Raw genomic sequence first — 21,967 nt, forward strand, 5'->3', positions numbered from 1 at the left:
AGACATGATGAGATGCAACAGCACAAGGCACAATTTTGTAAAGCACTGTCAGTGCAGCGCACTGCAGAGGATGAGTCACTGCCCTTGCATCTCCCTGACTGACTGGCAGTGCAGAAGCTTCCTGCCACTGGCCAGCATCGCCAGAGCATATAGTGCTGCACACTACAGCCAGCTGGGCCCCAGCCATGGTTAGACTTCTCACCTTACCATGGTATGAAAACATTCATATTCAAAAACATTCACAGCACTGCAAATTTTGAATTTGCTCTTTCCTTGTGGTAGCTGTATGCCATGAGAGACTCTGTCATGACGCTGAGCAGCAGCTCTCAGGCAGCAGGTTAGCCTTACCTCTCTGATCCAATACGCTACGCTCTGCAATCTTTCGCCAGCATTTTGTGGAGGCAGGTATTCGGGAAATAACATGAGACATTCAATACATTATTGCAAAACAGGCTTTGTGTTAGATGATCTCCCCTAGTGACGGGCTAATGTAAGTGTTTGGAGCATGTTTAAGGTAGGGTAGGCCAAGATTTGATGGTAGGCTAGGTATGTTACCTGCATTTGCAAGTTGCAATATTTTAAATTTATGATGGGTGTGTTGGGCCATCACCCACTAGCCAGGAGCATCAGTAATCCTAAATAGCCAGAAGAGTACCATTAAAATAGATAAAAGGAAAGGAGTGATAGTTGAGATGTGCCTGCATTGTAAATGGAGAATCATCTATGTAGTGAATCCTTAGCCAAGTACGCAGAAGAATTCACAGCTGAGCCCCACTCTGCATTTACATTTTCCTTCCTTTTACTGTTCACCTAAATTCATCCCTTTATCCCAGAAAAATCTTGCCTTTTGCTGCCTCTGAATTTTTTTTTCACTTCTCTAACAGAAGAAGCCGTTCCCTCTTCCTCTTATGTATGTCACATTTATCTTCTTGCAAAGTTTAGGGTGGACACCCTTTCCGACAGGCATTTACCCCAGGCATCGCACATAACAGAGATAGGCCATCCTAAACATCAGGTTTTAGATAACTTATTTCATGCAAAATTATTTCATGAAATTGCTGGTTCTTTTTCCATATATCTTTTAGCAGTGCCTTTTCCGTGTGTGTGTGTGTGTGTGTGTGTGTGTGTGTGTGTTTCTTTATACACCACTTCTTTCAAGATAGATTTTAGAAACATAAGAAAAGGAGCTACATACATTGTTACTTCCTCATACCTCAGAGCACTTCTTCTTACATATGTTTATACTTGTAATATTGTGAGTATAAACTTTATATTGTACACAGATATACTAGACATAAATATTCAGATCTGTGCCTCATAACATTCCTTCCAATTAACTTACTTTAAGAAATACACCTTTATAAGGATTTGTCCCCATGGACCTAAAAGAAATAAAACAGAGTGATGGCAGCAGACTGCAACGGGTCAGGTCAAATTTAGTTTCTATTTTGGTTGTTACTTAAGGAAAAGCTCTTTTCCCCCAGATCCCTAAGGTGAGCTGCTCATGGTACCTACATTAGCTCTGTTCTTTTCCTGTGTATAGTCTGTAATTGGCATAAATGCTCAGTGTCTGTACATGTGCTACGTGTCATCATATGACTTTGTGACTTAGATAGATTTTACAGCTCATGCCAAGGAGAAAAGATTCTTTGATGACCAGTGACACCCTTTAGGCCGACAAATCACTTCCTTGTTATCCCTGACATTTCCCACACCTAGCCCATTAGTAGGTGGCAGCTCTAAGGGATGGTGAAATTTGAAGCAAAAAATGAGAACCAGCACCAATCATTTAAATACTGACAGGCCTTAGAGAGACGGGGTTTTTAAATTAGCCATTTTGAGACAGATACAGGATTTCGTTCCTACGATAAAGCAGCTCAGTCCCGTAGCCTTTCTGTGTGTCGGGTTTGAATGCCAGAAAGAGGTTTTAACTCAGTTCAGACAATGGCGCCTCTCCTCCTCTTAAATGGGTCAATATTTTTAACTTCCCTCAAATGACTACTAATGAAATGGATTCTACCACCTCAGGTGAATCAACATGGTCAGGGGTCCCATGGCTAGGGTTCAAACTTGGGAATACTCTGTGGGTTAGATATGTGGCTGTGAGTTTCTTTGCGCAAAGGACTCTGGGCAATTCTTCTCAGGTGAAGGAGTCCGGCCCCAAGTCTCAGATGACAGGATCAGCTTGGCTTCTGCCAGCCTAGCCCTTTAGAGACACATACCTGTGCTCTAAGGAAACAGAAGGCTGTGAATAAAAACAAAAGGCCACTAGGATGCAAGATGCAGCTAAGTAGAAGACATTTCTAACAGGTGATGGCCCACTCCGATGGAAGAAGGCATTGCCTTCCCACCGCAGAATATCCCTCCGCCCCAGCAGCGGCCCCCGTTCCCAGCAGAGGAGCGCAGTGCAGGAGATACCCGTGAACGATGAGCACCTGAGCCTCAAAATGGCAGCGGTGTCGGGTAAATGTGCGGGGACAGCTCCCCGTGCGGTTCAGGATCAGTCGAGTGGCCCTTGCTGCTGTCTCAGAAATTGCTGCGCAGGGGAGGTACAGGCATTTAGAGATGGAGAGTCCAGCAATGACCAGTGACGGCCAGCGTGATGTAGAACTATCAACAATGAACGCATTTTTACTCAGGGTGTCTTGAGTGGAAATAAATAATGTAACTAATGTTGGTTGAATATGCCAGTGCTTTTTATTGACTAATTTACTTGACCTTCAAATCAATTTTGTGACAGGTAATAGTATTTTCTTCATTTTGTACAGAAGAAGCCTGATTCTTAAAACACTTAAGTAATCTACCCCAAGGCAAGGAGCTGCCCAACAGTAGCTTCGGAATTTGAATACAAGCTGTGAATTTTCAGAGCCTGATAGATAACAGGTTACACTGGCCACATTCTTGCGTATGGAGAGCTTGGGTAACAGGGAAATGCCCGTGCCTTCTTCCAGCAAAGGCTAGAGTTAGTATAGCCGCTTAACAGGAGCCGAATATGCTCTCGGCCAGCTGGGGATCAGAACTCCGCTCTCTAAAATAACCCAGAGCACCTCCATAGCCATGTAAGGCCTCCCAGGACAGGCAGCCTGATATCCAGCCAAACAGGTAGAGACAAATACCAGGCTCCTGACAACACCTGCAGCTGCTGCCGCACCGCCTCTGTGTCTTTGAGACTTTATGGCAAGTTGTCACAGAGACCAGTTGCCCCATTTGGGGGCTTCTCATCCCGCCGATGTGGACAGGATGGGAGAAGGATGGTGTTCTACTCTCTGCGTGCTGAAAACTGTGACAGATTATTCATGCTCCTTCCTGAGAAGGTTTTTCGGGGACTTCCATTCCTGCTAATTTTTCCTGGAGACTCATTTCCTCACTCTGGGTGCTAGCTCTCTCATTTATAAAAATGAAAGAGTCGGAATAGTTTACCTCTGAATTTTTCTGTTCAATTAAGAGAGAGTCTCTGAGCTGAAAATTTGGAAAATTAGCTTTTATACTTCTTACTGTAAACTTTCAGAAAGACAGAATCAGACAGACGGACACACAGTCAGACAGAAGAGAAAGGGACAGAAGGAGAGAAAGAAAGAATGGTCCTAAACTTAGTAGCTCATAGAGAAGGGAGAAAGGTCTTCTCTAGCTTCAGTAGAAATAGATGAAACATTTCTTCACGGTGTTAAAATAGCCTGCAGAGTATTTTGTGAGCCAAAATAAGTCACAGCCCCTCCACTCCAGACTTAACGTACAAAAAGAATGATGTGGCGAATGCTGGGAGCTTCTGAAAGTGACTCTGTCAGGGTGACACTCGGGACACACTTTTGGACCCTGTGAACAATGAAATTTCTTTGGGAAATTTCATCTCCTTTGGAAGAGACTGAAACCTTTGTCCCTTAGAATGTTCTAAACGAGGCCAGACAAAGAATGCACTGTTGCTGAAGTGTTCTGCATTGTGTGGAAGAGCGTACAGTGGAGATGGAGATCCCAGGGGCAAAGAACTGGGTGACCTGTAACTTTTCTATTCTTGTGAATTTGTGCTACCTTACACCCTTTGCTACGGCCGCAACTCCCTGAGGAGCAAGGAGCTGAAGTGTAACAGGTGGCGTGGCTGCCTCCGTCCAATAGATGTGGAAGAACTATGTCAAATGTTCCGCTGCCATCACCAGTTCAGCTGCAGTCCCTCTCCCTCCCCCTCACCCTAACCCTCACCCTCACCCTCACTATGTCAAATGTTCCGCTGCCATCACCAGTTCAGCTGCAGTCCCTCTCCCTCCCCCTCACCCCTCCCCCTCCCCTTTCCCTTCCCTCCCCTTCCTCTCCCTTCCCTCTTCTCTTTTTACTGTACATGCACATATGCGCACAAACACCCTCATCCCCTTCACTCTCTGTCCTTCCCTGCACTTTTGACGAGGGACTATACAGGCTTTGCTGCTGTGCAGTATTTGGAGTTCCCCATAAAGGGAAGCTCAGGGAAGGGGCACTCATAGTTTTTAACTTGTCATTTCCCTAACAACCCAGTTTAGATCCTCTTGTGGGCAGACACGGACAGAAACCAAAACACTAAAGAAAAGTATCCTACAACACTACAGCAGGGTAGGAATAAGTTCACTTAAGAATAATTCAACTCTCCGATCTTAAATAAACCACCAGCTAGGGATGAGATTATGCTATTGTTACTGTGGTAGTGTCATACACTGTTTATAGCATTGGGTCCTTGAAAAATGCCTGAAGATGATTCTGGTATGTGGAACTGGGGAGATGGAAAGGAGGAGGAGAGAGGTCATGAAATTGCCATTTTATTAAATGTTATTATATTTCTATTAAATTGTCAGTGTGTTGGCTGGCCATGGTGGCACACACTGTAATCCTAGCATTCTGAGAGGCTGACTCAGGAAGACTGCAATTTTAAGCCTAGCCTGGGCAATGCAGCCATTTAGCAATGGCTGTGGATGTAGGTCAGTGTGAAGACCCTGGATTCAGTCCCCAAGTACTGCAGAGAAATAAAATTAGTATGAATTAAGCAAAATATTGACCCTTTCTTCAAGTGAGAAAGTGAGAAGTATTCTGTTCCATTTTTGTTTTTTTTCAGTTATCTTCCTTTTATCCCAATATACAGATGGGGGTCATTGAAAGTCAAATGGATTAAATAACTTGCCTAAGGTGACCAAGATGAAAGAACTTGTACCCAGGATCTTTGTGTTTAATACCATGTCTGTTGCGACTACCAAGAAGGTTATTCTGGGGGCTGGGGATTTAGCTCAGCGGCAAAGCGCCTGCCTGGCAAGCGCAAGGTCGTGAGTTCGGTTCCCGGTACCGGAGAAAAACCCAAAACCCAAAAAAAAAAAAAAAAAAGAAGGTTATTCTGGTGCTCATCCTCAGGATGTGGAATTTTGAAGAGATGGAAACTGAAATATCTGCATGAGTTAGGACACAGGGGAGTGAAGGTACCCAGCAAATACGGTGAACTTCAAGAATTCTAAAGAGATAGGAATATCAAGCATGTATCAGAACACAGAAGAAGAGACTAGATATACTTTCAAGCAATAAATACAGAGATAAAAATTTAAATATTAGAGAAATATAAAGTACCAGTCACTCTCCAGTTGGTTATCTATCTTGCCTTTTTCCTATCAATGCTGATGCAAGAAAATTGTACTGTATTGTGGGTATATTATGTTAGACACTCATTACTCATTGGATAATTAAAATTGATTTTAACAAGCAGATAGAAATGAATGAAGTAAATGAAGTATTTCATGAAGAAAGAGAAAGAGAGGAAGAAAATAAGAACAGAGAAAGAACCCATAGAAATCATATCCTTGGATTGTTCTAAACCGTCTTGTTCTTGTATAGACCTCAAAGCCATTCAAATTCTATCACTGGCGCATGATAACCAATTGTTAAACTTTGGAAAATGGGATGGGGGGATAAAGTGATTCACTTACAAAATTAATGCAAAATTTTTTTGAAAATGAATCTCTGGTTGGTGCCAGAAATTCACCTTCTACAGAAAGTTTAAGAATTTGTGATAATTATGTCCTGCAAACATGTGCTAATATAAAAAAGAATTTCAGCCTGATTTCTAGGCTTCTTAGAAAACTGTAATTGATTACTCAATTTATTCTCAAGCTATGGTTATACCAAATATACAATATTCAAGATGTACATGCTTAGTTATATTGTAATCATATCCGTACTACATAATAAATATGATAAATTCTAAATATGATAAATCCTTCTAAATCTATCCTTCTAAATATGACAAATCAACTTAGCCAGTTTCCTTTTGAATTACTTTCTTTTTCAAATCACTAAGTATGAATATGTTTTTCCTTAGTATCACTTCACTACTTCCAGGATGTAGCTATTCATTGTCTTTATGAAATATCAAATAAAAGTTTTCCACATTTCCCTTTCAAGTTGAGAGAAATGCAGAAATTTATCAGGTTTAAAGTTATCTAGTAAATATAAAACAAAATCTAAAAATTAATAACATTGTTTATGCTGAAAATGTATCAAATTCTGTTGAAAGTACATTGGCCTGTAAAATTTGTTTTGCTCTAATAAACAGAAGCCCTGTGTAAATAGATATCTCAACTTCTACTGAAGTTTACTTTGTTCTAACCAGAACTGGTGTATCAAGTCACATCAATGCTGTCCTTGTCACACAAGCAAATCTTCCGTTCCTCAGATTTGTATTGCTGCATGTGGTATCCCACCAAACTGAAAATAGACAAAAGAAATAAAACTTTTAATCTTATGAAACTCACAACACTCTCTGGAGACAAAACAGAACAAAAATATAATTTGTGAAATTGTCATTCTCAAAAATACAATCCTTGGAATAAAAATAACAACTTTCACAATGGATTTTTATGTAATCTTGAACCTCAGGCAATCAAGAATCTGAAGATATTGTAGATACTTAATAAGATTAGTCACCCTGTTAAACCCTTGGCACTGTGGATGATTTACTTCCAAGGTACTTATATTAAGAATCTGAATTGTCACTTAGCATTCCTTCAAAATAACATCATTTCACTTTCTCTCCTCCTTCACTCTGTCTACATCAAGGGAAAATATAGAATAAGAAGACCCCTTCGAAACCCATCTTAAGAGTCAAATCTATGACAAGTCCTCCTTAACTATGTACACGGTCCACTCAAATGCCTCTCTTCCGTGCTCCCACGGCTCCCTGAGCACAAAAGTTCCATTTTCTTATGCTGTCCCATGGTCTTTGACTTCCTGTCTGCTTGGCCTTAAGAACAAGGAGCCTGACATCCAATTTTGTTTTCCCACTGCCCACCTGAGTATCTGGGACAAATCACCTGCCTAAAAAATGTCTCTTTGAGTGAAAAACTGAGAAATGATATCTATTTATACAATAAGGAAATTACTCTGTATGTATTTTCAAAATCGCTTCTTCAGACCTTTCTATTTATTTCCTGTCCTATATTTTAATATACAAAGACATTCTAATTTTAGCCTCTTGAACCATCTGGCATATTGACTTCCAGCACTGTGATTTTCATCAAGTAACATATCTTACCAAATGAGCTTTTAAAAAGTAATTATATATATATTCTTATTTTACCTAAATATTACTTGAAACAATGGCATAGGCTTATGAACACTCAATGAATTTATAATCTGGAACTCAGGGATTGTGTTCCACTGTGACTTGGGTATATAATTCTTTCTCCAGGCAAAAGGCTGTCAATAGGCAGGTTCCAAAAATAATGAATGTTCGCAGTAATAATTTCATGGGTTGACTGAAACTTAATAGCCTTTATTTCCAATTTAGGTTTGTGATATGTTCCAATAGAAGCAGTCTGAAATGAAATACAGTCTATTACAATACTATTTAACTCTCTATTATTTTGTTAATCATTTCTTGGTGTTTTATTTGGGTTTATGTTTACCGCTGAGGCACACTATGTTCAGAGCCTCGCTTTTCACTTTGCTGCAACTGTCTCAGCGTTTCTCAGTCCGCTCACCATTATCCAAGAGCTGGAGGTCCACAGGCGATCTTAGTGATGAGAATTCTTGGCCTTATCTGCTACACACAACTTCCCACTAGCCCTTTCCCTGTTAAACTAGCACATCCAGCAGAAAACAAAAGAAGATAAGAAGACAAAATCCAGATTAGTTTTCCCTGCTTATGGTCAGTAGATGATACTAGGGAGAATGTTAAGATTCACAAATTAACATGAGAATTTAATGTCCATAACTTTAGAAAAGTTTGTCCAAAATAAAGAATTTGATGGTTTGACTTTGAAGACCCACATGTAGAGAGACAACTGAACAACTCATTAACATTCCTATTATAGTCTTAGCATTCTGAGGGAAGAAGAAATGAAAAAAAATGCTAGATACTAGAAATAGTCTAATACTAGAGTAGTATTAGGACTCTTAGGTTGCTAGGAAAGGAGGTGCAGCAGAACCTTCTGGTATATAATGGTTCTTACTCAGGGGTGCATGGCCGGCTCACCTGAAATTTTTTTACAACAAATACACATACCTGGTGTCTGTCCTAAAACAAGGGAATTAAAAGCTGCAGAGATGGCTGAGAAAAAACCGAAGACCATTAAACTGTCCAGATAGTTCTGATGCACATTTCTGAAAACAATAATCCATTGCTTAATTATTGTCCAGTAGTACCAAAACCAATTAATTCAATTAAAATAAGTAGTTTAGGGTAAAGACTAAAAATTCTTTGTCAGGACTTTTCAGATTCTCTGTCATGGCACACAGAGCTATAACAGCTACTCTGGCTTTTATGAGACTGACACAGAGAGAAGTCTAATAGCATAGACTCATTCTCCAAGAGAACATGTCAGGACAATAAATCCTGTAATCACATCAATCACCTCTGATAAAAGCTAGACTAAAAAAATCACATAGGTCATCAAAACTTCAATGGGACATCACCGGTCACAGTTTCAGTAGGTAATATTAAAAAGACAAGAGATAAAAAGTGTCCCTAAGAGTGCTGAGAGGAACACCTGATCACTGTTATTTGTTGTATAAATTGGTACAGCCATTACAGAAGTTCCTCAGAAAAATAATAATTGAATTATATTATATAATCTAGAAATTCTAGCTCTAGGTTTGTTTTCAAAAGAAAGAAATCAGAACCTCAAAGAGATACCTCCTCCTGCATCTTCATACCAGCTTGATTTTCAATATTCATGATAGAGAAACAAATCTATCTTTGGCATGGATGAATTAATTTAAAAAATTGCACAAATGTGCCCACACAGGGGAATATTATTTGACAATAAAAAAGAAGTAAACTCTACTCTTTGAGACATCTGGAAGAAATTAGGTTAAAACAAATAAACCTGACATGGAAGGACATATACTGCATGATCTCATTTACATGTGAAATCTAAAAGAGTTGAAGGCTTAGATGCAGAAAGAATAATACCTGTAAGAACTAGAGAATGGATGATATGTGAGATATTGGTAAGAGTATACACATTTTCTGCTGTAAGGTGAGTAAGTTATGAGCCCTAAAATTAACAGTGATTATGGTTAATAATACTGTATTGTTTACTAGAACATTTCCAAGAAAGTAGCTCACAAATGCTCACACATATATAACATAAATTATAACTCAGTGTGGTGATGAGTCAATTCGATTGTCACAATCATTTTACAATGCATATGTACAGAACATGTATTAGATTGTATGCATTGAGTATACAGTAGACCCTCCAAAACCATGGATCTCACAGTCATGGATTCAACCAACTGTAGGTTTAAAATATTGAGGAAAAACCTGGGCCTATCCTAAACTCATATAGACTTTTATTATCATCATTCTTCACACAGTACCAAATAACAATACAGTGCATTTGCACTGCACTAGATATTACAGGTAATTAAAGATTATTTAAAATATGTAGAAGGATGTGCATAGGTTAAATATACCATGTCATTTTCTATAAGGGACTCGAACCTCCAGGGATTTGGGGGAGTTGGGTGGATGTCTTAGGAACCAATTGTCCACAGGTACTGAAGGAGGGCTGGGGATTTAGCTCAGCGGCAAAGCGCCTGCCTGGCAAGCACAACGTCATGAGTTCGGTTCCTGGTACCGGACAAAAACCAAAAAAAAAAAAAAAAAAAAAACCAAAACACAGGTACTGAAGGACAATTGTATGGGATTTGTATCAGTTATCCTTCAGTGAAACTGGGAGAAATAAAATTTTGTCATTAAAAACCACATGTTTTAGACATAATTATAACATGAATCCATTTTTAAACCCATGAATGAACTACAATAGATAGTAAGAGTTTTTTCACTGCTCCTCTTTGCCTGCTCTGGAATTAAGGAGATGGTTACCCAAACCCAATAATTACATAATCTAAGAAGAAAGTGAAGCTATAATTTTGCTACAAAACAGCTTCTAGAAGATAATACTAGAAAAGATGTGGATGATCCAGGACACATTTCTTTTCTTCCAGTGTTGCTGCCAAAGTAAAGAAGTGAGAACAACAGCACCAGAAGAAAGACTCTTTCAACTGAAATACAGTGTTTGGAATGGGGTTGATAAGAGACTGGTCTCTGTCTTAGTTACTTTTCTAAATCCTGAGAAAAAATACCTGACTACCCACTAGTTAAAGGAGGAAAGCTTTATTTTGCCTCACAATTTTTAGAGGTTTCAGTCCACAGTTGGCTGTCTATAGCAAAGGAGCATCACAAAGGAGAAACAGTCCATGGAAGGGCAGGCAAGAAGGAGCAAGCATGCAAATAGCGGCAACCCTGCCTTTCCCTTTTATGTCCATCCAGGCACAAGCCTTTCTGGTGGTGCTACCCACAGCCAGGTAGGGATTTCTGTCTTCAGTAAACCCATTCAGCCGCACACACCCAGAACTATGCTAAAAGCAACTAGCGGACAAATTTAGTACTACACACTCTAGATCCAGCAAGCTCCAAGAAGCACCACCTATGAACGCATGAGGCTTTGGTGGTGGGATATCTGATACAAGTCATAACAGTTTCTTTGTCTCAAGTAAAATGACTCCTCTGTACAGGAGAGAAAAAGATATTTTTCTTTTGTGACAGGATCTTCCTAGGTAGTCCATTAAACTCTCTGGAGAGTGCAGGCTAGCCTCAAATTTAGAGCGATCTTCCTGCATCAGCTTTCTGGAGTGCTGCTATTACGAGTATGTGCCACCACACCTAGAAAGACCAAAAGTTTAAGAGGCAAAAACACGAAAAACTACCAGAATAAATGATTCCCTGGATAGAAATCAAGGATGCTTCTATGTTCTCAACAGTACTCATCATCTTGCTGGCCTTCAGTCAGTGTTAATAATTACAGCATGTCTGTCCCTACTGTGACCTCTGAGAAAAGCTGTCTTCCAAGTCCCTTCTCAGAAGAAGACCATCCTTTTGTCTCTGCTCCAGGGCCAGCCCACTTCCTTAGGCAGGGATGGCCCTCATCCAGATTCAGACCATTCCTGCTGGCAGCTCTTGTCTGGGTCCAATTGGCCTCAGCTGGAGGCCCAGATGGTTCCGTCCTCATTCCCCAGCAGGTTTCGGCAGTACCCACCCCTTCCTGATCTCTCTGCCATTAGTGCCATCAGAACTTGAATGTTTTCCATGAATTCTAACAGCGGGTTAAAGCATGTCAGTTTTATTCTCATAGAAGAGAATTGGCCATGGAATGAAGACACGTTCAGGAAGGGTACAATATCTTTATACAATGGAAATAAACAATGTCCAGTTGTGGAATAGTCTGAACACTGGTTTTTACTTGTAGCATTTCCTGTGTACATAAATTACTTTATATATATGTCTGTATCTCTCTATATCTCTATCTATTGGTACACTTATCAGTTGACTGATATATGAATATACATAAATCAAATTGATATATAAACAGAAATCTTTAAAACCACCAGATATAAACAGAAATACCAATACAGATATATAGAGTTAAAATAGATACACATCAATATCTGCAACTACTATATGTAAATATAGTCATAACAGTTTTGAAACTAAAACTGTCTAGATATCCTGTTCAAAATATTATAGGTAAATCCATATCTATGTTCATCTAAATATAAACATTTTCAGACTTTCTGGCAATTTATCACTTTACTGTAGTTGGCACACTACATAAGACAAGCTACAAAGATTCTCACCAAATTTGAACAGTATTCAGGGATGATCTGACTTAAAATAGAGACCGTGTCAAATGCAAATTTAATGTGGGAGATTGGCTAAAACAGTCAAAACTGAAGATGGATTTTCACCTCCTTGAAGTATACATCTGACTTAAGATGTTAGTGATGTGCAGTATATAAATTTCATTTCGTGAGCTGGAAAGAAACCCTTAGTCATCATCCAGAACAGATGAACTGGGGAAATGCGTTCATTTCCTATGTCTGCTGCAAAAAACTATCACAATCCGAGTGGCCTAATCCACCGAAGTTTATTCTCTCACAGTTTTAGCAACTTCAAGTCTGAAATTAGGATGTTGACAGGGTCATGATCACTTTGATGACTCTAGAGAAAAGTCCTTTCCTGCCTCTTCTAGTGTCTGTTGGTTACTGGCAACATTTCACAGCCCTAGTCTGCCTCACTCTAGGCATAGCCTTCCTCCCTGTGCCTTCTCTGTTTCTTCAAACCTTTTAATACCACCAGTCCCTGGATTAAGGCCCTACCCAAATCCATTGTGACCTTATCTTAACTTGATAGCATTGCAAAGACCCTATTCTCACATAAGGTCACATTCACAGGTACCAAGCATTATGACTTCAACATGTCTTTTTGGTAGACACAATCCAACAAATAACAGCAAGCGTTGCACTATGGTGGCCTTTGAATTTACCTTATGCCAGGCTCTAAATACCAATACAGATAGATAGACCCCAGAATAGGAGCTACCATAAACACAGAAAATAAACAGGGCTGCAATTAGAAGGGATTTTAAAGGTATCATATACACTAAGTTAGATTTGACAGTGAAAATGGGGACAACTAATAATTACATGAAGACAACAGATATAAACCAGTACTATCCTTAGCACAGCAAACTGCAATGTATGGGTCACCTTATCCATAGAGAAAAATAACAAGGTTAAACTCCTGCATTTTAAGTGCTATTTTGTATTCAAGCTGCTTCCTGAAAGGCAACTCCACATAAATTGTTCTAAACTGAGGCACAGCAGGGATTTATATATTTAATGATGGATAATAATTTCTTTGAAGCAAAACTAGCTAATTGAAAAAATAAATTATTTATAAGCACCAGGATATTTCATTTCACTGCCAAATCTGCAACTTTTTGCCTGTGAACTTTTAAATAGGAAGCACTTATAAACAGGAAGGGTTAACTACTTTTGAGTTTTAATCTCATATCTTCAACTGATATTGATTAATCATTCTCAAAGAGCGATCTCCATGTTGTTTTCCATCAGCGTATTTTAACATATTTGACAGGAACGTTACTGCTTAACTTGCCTGAATCTTGTTTCTCCTGTCACCAAAATAAATCCACCATGTAAATCCTTAAGGGTACAAACAAGATTGTGCAAGGGATGCTTCGCTATCCAAAGTCATTGAAATTCACATATAATAATAGAATGAAAACTTTGAGTTTTGTTTTGATTTTTTACAGAAAAAAAATGTGAAAAAAACCCTCAACCAGCTGATAGTTTATTTTTAAAAGTAGGTCAGCTCACAGAGTGAAAGACTTTAATTAACTGAAAGCTTTAAACCCAAAAGTGGGTAAGCCATTGTGTTTGTCTTATTAGATGTTAGCTTTTAGACATTTATACATTTGGTTGGGTCCTAGATAGTAATAATTTATTATGTAGTTTATGAAGCCCCTGGATTACCTACACACAAAATTAGGTGATATGGTAATATATAAAAATAAAATATCATAAGTCTATACAGACAGTTTTTAAACATTTGTAATACACTTATACATACCACTAGAGAATTGCAATAAGAAACTAGTGATAAAAGTCTTTTAAAACAGGATGCCAAACAGTTGGACCAGAATCATATAAAGAAATTATCAGGGTAAACATTATAAGTGCAGCTCCTTAAAAGTAGGAAGACATAAGAGAATGCACAAAGGGGAAAGAAATGTGCAAAGGCCCAGAGGAGGAAGGAAGCCACTAGGGTTTATTGAATAACTACTAACTGCTGAGTAGAATACTGGACACATTGCTTTCACCATTTCATCTGATCTTTACAGCAAGTCTGAGAAGTGAGTACCAGTGATAGATAAATCATTTAAGCATCACAGCTAATGGAGAGCAGAGAGAACAGCTGTGCATGAATTGTCTGAACTGAGAGCCTTTCTGCGTGTGTGCCGTGATAAGCAAGACACCTGTCCCACCTATGAAGGCGGCTCCCCCAACAGCAGCCAAGGAGGGACAGGGTCTCTCAGGCAAGAGGAACGTCAGCTCTCAGGAGCGCCTCTGCACAAAGCGTGCTCTGCACTGAGGTGACAATTCTTAATTTGGAGATTGGCACCTCATCTTCATTTTCTCTTCTGCAACTATTTAAAGAAATTACTCCAAGACTTTACTTATTACAAGGAAATGTGTGAAATAAGTGACTTTATACAGTTGTCTGTGGGAGTCATTTTTAGCAGTTTGAATTTATCTTAATATAAGCTACATTGTAAGTGTAAATGTGATGAGTCAGTCTACTGCCATTGGGTACAACTCAGGGCCATTTTTCGTTATTTGTTTGATATCAGTTACAGATTTTTTTTTCCCCCTCTTATATACAAAGGACCATACAGGAAGGGATGGAGAAAAAATAGCTCACTTTTCCTAAGGATGGCTTGGCTTTGTTATACACTCAAAAGTCAATACTTCAAAAGTTTTTAAATAATCATCACAGATAATCTATAGGAATGACTAGCTACCAAAGGACAAGAAAGTTTCTATAGTCTAATAAAGAAATGCCTTGGACTATTAAAAAATTTAGTATATTTTTCTTATTGTTGGGAAAAAAATCAATTCTTAGTTCACAACGATAAAAAGAGATATTGATGCCATTTTTACCTCTGGTTCATTAGGGTTGGTAAAGCCATGTAAAATCATAAGATAAATATGTTATACATTATACATAGGAATTGTTAGTGAATATGATATAAGCAGCATTATTTGTTTGCTTAAACTGAGATAAATTCTGCTGAAGGTGCTTCGTACTCCTCAATATGAGAATTTCAGCAGTTTCATGCTCATTAACTCGAGGTTTTACAGACAAAATTCAGTAGCTAAAAATGTTGCTAAAGATGTTTTCCTCCCTTGGTTAAAGTGGGCAGCTGTGTGATGCATTAACTCATAAACAGGTTAAGTGCAAAACAACTTTCCTTCCTCTGGGACTTGCTGAAAAAAAAAAAAAACAGTTTAAAAAAAGAAAAAAAAGGAGCTGGGAAAAATTTAAGTGCTTTCATGAGATTGTTGGGCAGAATACAGTAAGAGCTCTCTCCACTGAAGGATTGAGGATTGGCTCATTTGAATTTTTATTATAGACATATTGTTTCTGGTGTTTGAGATACAATCTGAGGATGTCAGATAAAAGTTTGAGATCTAGCTGAGGAAGTAAGCATGAAGTCAGCAGTGAGGACAACATGGTAAGTGAAGAAGATATTGTGCTCTGACTTAGAATAGCAAGGAAAATGTTTTACAGATAGCAATTTCTAAACTGAGCATAAGGATGAGTTATCTAGTTGACCATTTTCTGTTGGACTAAGGTGAGAGTCAGAGTAGGGAAAGGACTTATCAGGGTGGTTCCAGGCAAACATAGTCACATGTTCAAGGACCCATGGCAGTGGTGGGGAACCTATGACATGCAGCTTGCTGTTTGTTATCACTGAAAGCTCACAAAGGCTGGCCATCACTGGTCTATGGTGTACTCATATTATAGTCAAGAAATTTTTTTAAAATTCAATATGCCTGGAACATAGAGATGTCCTCAGTACAAACAACTTCACCTTGAATGAAAAGGCAATAAGCCTCCGCCTCAAAAGAATTAAATCCACCTGGGCAACCATACTAAATTGTGACTCAGTCAAGGACAAATAACATAGAAATGTTTGAAAAATATCCAATCAGTAGAAAAGATGAAGACCTCACCTCACCCCTACTCTCTTCAGGATTTTTCTGCACCAGAAAAGTTGTGTGAAAATGAAGAACATAAGTGTTCCCATGGGACTTGATTTCTTGAAAAGAGGTTCAGATTTGTCTGAGTATGTGCTCCAGTCCTCCTGTAAGAAGAGGTAAATCAAATCTGTGCAAGGAAACGCTAGTAAGTGTGAGCATCTGACCGAGGGTGAGGACACGTGGCAAAGAAGACACATGGCAAATGCATCAGGTCGCCTAGGAGCAGGCAGGAGCTGGCCAAGAATGCAGAGAGCCAATACAGATGGTCCTTTGATCTGAGTGGGAGTCCAATAAGTGGACTGGAAAATTACATCAAGAGGCACACATAGTAAAGGGAGTAATTTTACCATTCTCTAGAGAAATTCCAAGAACTGGTAACCAAACTGTCCGGGAGCAGTAGACCCTGAGATTCTTTTAAATGTCATATCTCTTAAAATCTTGTATAAGTCATAGTAAGAAACTCCAGCTGTTTCCATTACAAGAGAGCCTAAAGATTTTTTGTTCTATTTTGGTTTTTGTTATTCTTCCAGTACCAGGAATTGAACTCACGAACTTGTGCTTGCCTGGTAGGTGCTGTGCCGCTGAGCTAAGTCCCCAGCCCCAAGAGCCAAAAGATTAAGGCAGCCACACCATCACTCAGTGGTCAGTTTTAACAAGGCTTATCAGACACCCACAAATAGATCATTTTCCCCAAGAGACTCATTAGACATGAGTTAGCCAAGAAATTGGGACTTCATGCTAACTGACTGATCCTTCCTTCTTAGGGTGGAAAGACTGCTCTTTTGGGAGTAGTGATGGCGAAACTTTTAGAGACTGAGTGCCCAAACTGCAACCCCCCAAACCACTTACTTATCCCAAAGTGACAACACTGCAAGGAAACCTGAACACTGAGATTCTACTTGAGTAAAAATAGCTGTCATCCAGTGCCCAGCTGCTGGGGTGAATTGGCTTATGCGCTGGCAGAGAGGGCTCCGCATGCCTGCTATGGCACGCGTGCCTTGCGTTCACCACCGCTGCTCTAAGGTATTTCTGGGAGGGTCTCTCAGCAAGAAGGTGGCCAGGGCTTGTATCTTTCTCATTGCTGGAACAAAATACTCAACAACCTGACAAACACAAATTTAGAGAGGAAAAGTTCAGTTTAGCTCAGTTTGTAGAGGTTTCTGACCATAGTCGGCTGGCTACAGGGAAGGGTAAGCGTGAGACAGCAGAGAGCCTCTTTTTTCCTTCTTATTCCACTCAGGCTACAAGCCTACTGGTGGGTGCCATTCACACCCATGGTGGTTCTTCCATCTTCGGTAAATCCACTCAGCAAGCCCGGAACCGTGTTAATACCATCAGGGGACTGATCCAGTTACCCCAAACCCATGATCCAATCATTCCTCTAAAGCCCTACCTGTGAGTGCATCCGGCTTGGTGGGACATCTAGATATAAACCATAGAAGCTTGCCATGCTATTCTCTTCATGCTACAGTTTAACAGTCATGAGTGTATCTTAGGAAGAAGAAAACTGAACAAAGATAAGAACAAAGATAAGAAAATTGAACAAAGATAAGAACACACTGAAGGGTGTAAAATGAGTCAGATATACGTGTAAATGGGGGAAAAGAACATGCAAGAAAAAATGAAAGTCAGGGTAACAAAAATATAAGTGCAGAAATTGAGGAAATAACGGGTTAAGTGAAGTATACCGTCCTATCTCTTGTATCAACATCTGCACATATAAACACAATTATATGCTGCATTAAGGGTAGATTTAAGAGTAGTCTTTAAAAGCTGGAACAATTACATCATTTTTATAACTCGTACCCTCGGTGAGGGAAGGAGAGAAGAACGGGACTGAGCAGATGAAGGCTGTCACATTTCCCTGTGTTCAAATCCACAGCAAAATATGAAATGGCCTTAGTTTTAAATTCCAGCGGGGGGGGTCACACACGGGTGTTTGTTATATTAATCTCGATAGTTTTATGATGTATATGTTTGTTTTTAATTTTTTTATTTTTTCAAAATTAAAAAAAAAATGCCAGGCATGGTAGTGCATGCCTGTAATCTCAGCATTCAGAAGGCTGAGGCAGGAAGACTACTACAAGTTCAAGGCCAGCCTGGACTACATAGTAGAACCCTGCCTCTGATAATAATAATAATAACAATAATAATAAAGACATGGAAAAGATTTTGAGGGCAATAAAACACCAACGTATGTAGTCTCACCAATTACCGGCCGAGGGGAGTCAGCAAGTGTTTCATGTCTCAGCATTCAGGAAATAACTGGAAGGCAGTTTTCAGTCCAGCCCAGGGAAAATAATCTTTAGTTTTCTCACTAGTCTTGTAATGTTTTTCCTAACGCTGAGTACTCTGGAAGACTAGATATTGCTCTCTATGGCTCAGCTTGGTTTATTTTCTGAGGCTGCTGATTAACCAATGTGTTTTCTCTCAAATGAAATTTATAGACATGATGCCATGTTTGATAGGCACTGCAAACTAAAGTACACAAATATACTGTAAACTCTTGCATGTACTATTGGAGGGTTTTCAAACGCTTTCAGCCTAGCAGTAGTATGCCCCAGCATACTATGTCTATTCACACAGAAATGTTAATATTCTCTTAGTTAAACACTTGTTCATCCCAGGTCTGTATTTCCAGAAAGCACCCTTTCTTGTAAAACAGTATGAGGATATAAGAGTGAAAAGATAACCCACAGAGTGGGAAAAATTTTACCCAACAGTCCCTCAGACAAAGAACTTTTATCTAGAACATATAAGAAACTCAAAAATTCAGATCAACCAAGTTCAAAGACCCAATCCAAAACATGGAATCTGAGATGAATATGCACTTCTCAACTAAAGAAACACAGATAGTAAGTAAATATATGAAAATTGTTCAACATCACTGGTTGTTCAAGAAATGCAAATTAAAACAACACTGAGATTCTATCTCACTCCAGAAAGAATGGCTATCATCAAGAAATCAACCAATAAAAAGTGCTGGTGAGGCTGTGAGGAAAAGGAACATTTCTCCACTGCTGGTGGGAGAGTAGACTGGTGCAACCACTGTGGAAATCAGTGTGGAGATTCCTTTAAAAACTAGGATTAGAGGTCCCATTTTACTCAGCTATTCCCCTTCTGAGTATTTTCCCAGAAGAAATAAAAACATCACACCACAGTGATATTTGTGCACCTTTTTTTATAGCAGCACAGTTTGTCATAGTTAAATCTTGGAAACAACCCAAATGTCCATCAACTGAGGAGTAGATAAAAAAGATGTGGTATTTTTATACAATGAAGTACTACTCAGCTATAAAGAAGGATAAACTTGAGACCTTTATAGGTAAATGGATGCAATTTGAAAAATACTGATAAGTGAAATAAATGTCTCACATGTGTTAAACATCATATTGTCACCCTAGTGTAAGAAATTGAAAGAGTAAATAAAATCCAAACTGTGCAATAGATATTATGAAATAGAAAGAAACTGTTCAAGAAGAAAGAGAAACTAGGATGTGAGAAAGGAGAAAAGAAGGAAGGGAAAAGGAAAAGCATATATATATATACATACATATATATATAGTAGTTAAGATAGCTATACTAATTTCTATCAGTTTGTTGAAAAGTTTGTGCTTATATCGTTTGATCAGTGTTTCATGCCTATATCTTGTAACCTGAGCAACTATTTGGAAGATAACAATAAGCAGTGCACTGACCATTGTTACCCTCCTACTACCTTGCTTTGAAATTTTGTATCGTTTCTATTATTTTTTCTCTTCAAAATAAAAAAATATGAGGGTATAATCATACTTTTAACAGAGATTATCTAAGTTATCTTTACCAAGCAAGAGACAGTGCCGTATTCTGTGAAAGAGAACAGGGAGGAGATTATTACCCAGAGCTCTAAATAACTGCAGAACTAAAGCAACACTGAGGCACTTTGAGAGGCAGATGAACAAGAGCCATAAAACAGGACTACAAGGCACAGTGTAGTGGCCCACAGGACTGGGTAGGCTAACGAGGTTCCTTAATGTGTAAGTTTAATAGCAAATAGCATCAGTGAACAACCCTCCCTATAAAGATGAAAAACAATGACACAGTGATTTTTGGATATTCTTCAAGCACAGAAGAAGCCTAAAGCATAAAAATCCACACTACCTCAGAAAGCTTCAGTGAGATTTAAAGGAAAGTGGGATTGTTTTGAATTAAAGAAGTATTTTTTGCCTATTTACTGTTATAACTCATGTCAATTCCTACTATCAGCCCACTAGTTCTATCTTAACAAGAAATCAGGTGAAAAGTGGCTGAAGGTCACACAGCAATGCAGATTATAAATTATCACTTCTGGGCCTGTTGCTTAGCTACCAAAACAGGCTGTCTTCTTGTCCTTATAATGCTTGTGGCATCATTTACATTTACTTACATATATCTGAGTGAATTCTGAAGCTAAAATAGAGACCGTGAAGTTATTACACGGATATAACTAAATGAAAGAGAAACTACCGAATGTCTAAGATAAAATCAATGGCCTGGGCGGGAATCTGGGAGCCCCAAAAGGGTAAACTGTGGCTTTGGAGTGTATCAGGTCTAAGGTAGAAATTTCAGTGGTGAAACTGTAAGCAAAGGAGCAATTGATCATTCCCCTGAGAATAACTGCCAGATAAAACTGTCTCTGGTAATTCTGTGCTAAAGAAGAGATGGATCTGTCTCCTGTCTGGTAAGAATTGACAGGTAAGCTGTCAGTCCTTTAACTTTATTATTCACGTGTTGTACATTTGCCAATGTATATCCATACATGTGATATACATACACATATAAAATGTCACTCCCAAACATATTTACATAGGTCTAAATTTATGAAGGAAATACTAATACTTTGTTTGAAAGTGTAAGAACTGTATGTTAGGAAACCATGATATAGTTTCTGTCTTTACTGAATGACTCAAAAAATATTTTTAGAGGTCTGGGTGTGATGGCACACGCCTGTAATCCCAGCACTCTGGATACTGAGGTAGGGGGATCGGTGCGAGTTCAACACCAGCCTGGGCTGCAAAGTGAGCTCAAGGCCAGCCTGAACTGCATACTGAGACCCTGTCTCAAAAAGACAAAAAAAAAAAATTTTTTTTTTAAATGGTATGTGCAACAAAATTAAAACAAGAACCCAAGCTCAGGCAGATGCTTCTCTCTGGTGTGATTTTTTTTTTTTAAAGGGGAATGAAATGCAGATGAAAATCAAAAGTGAAAGTTTAAATGTGTTTTGTATAAATGTGAAGTAAACACGTGGAGCCGCTGAATTAGTAGCATATGCAGCGGGCAAGACGCGTGATATCATTTGAAGACCTAAAATTGGAAGTGAGCAATGACAGTGACCAAGAAACAAATTGTGTAGGTGTTGGCTTCAATATAGAAGATGAGAAACAGGGAGGGGGAGACGGGCGGGGGAAACATTCCAGACAGATGATGTTGGATTGCGCTGGAGAAGTGTGTGAGAAGAAGGGTGTGGGCTACGTGCGCGATTACAGGAGGAGAGGAGAAAGAAGCTCTTGCTAATACACTTTCACTGAGAAGCCAAATAAATATCACTTTAAGTTAATTCGTGATGGTGATTTTTGTTTGTTTGGTGCTGCACCTCAGACTCAGGGCTATGTGCTTGATGGTCAAGCGCTACCCCTCTGAGCTGTGCCCTCAGGCCCTGTGATGGCGATATGAATGAGCTTACAAGACCAACACAAGAAGCCAGCACATGAGGAAGAAGCGTGCTGTTTGGTTAGTAAGAGAGGACCAAGTGTTTTTCCCACTGCACCTCAGGAAGATGGAGGGGAGGTCTTATAAATAAGTGAATATCTAAAAT

At 39.0% G+C, this 21,967-nt stretch overlaps 1 pseudogene; it reads right to left on the bottom strand.

Annotated features, from left to right (window-relative positions):
* Nucleotides 1-2,303: 2,303 nt before the first annotated feature.
* LOC106148691 overlaps nt 2,304-21,967 on the bottom strand; it is a 97,857-nt pseudogene continuing 78,193 nt past the window's right edge.

The sequence above is a fragment of the Chinchilla lanigera genome, unplaced genomic scaffold, assembly GCF_000276665.1.
Source record: "Chinchilla lanigera isolate Chin_1 unplaced genomic scaffold, ChiLan1.0 scaffold00026, whole genome shotgun sequence".
Classification (NCBI taxonomy): Eukaryota; Metazoa; Chordata; class Mammalia; order Rodentia; family Chinchillidae; genus Chinchilla; species Chinchilla lanigera.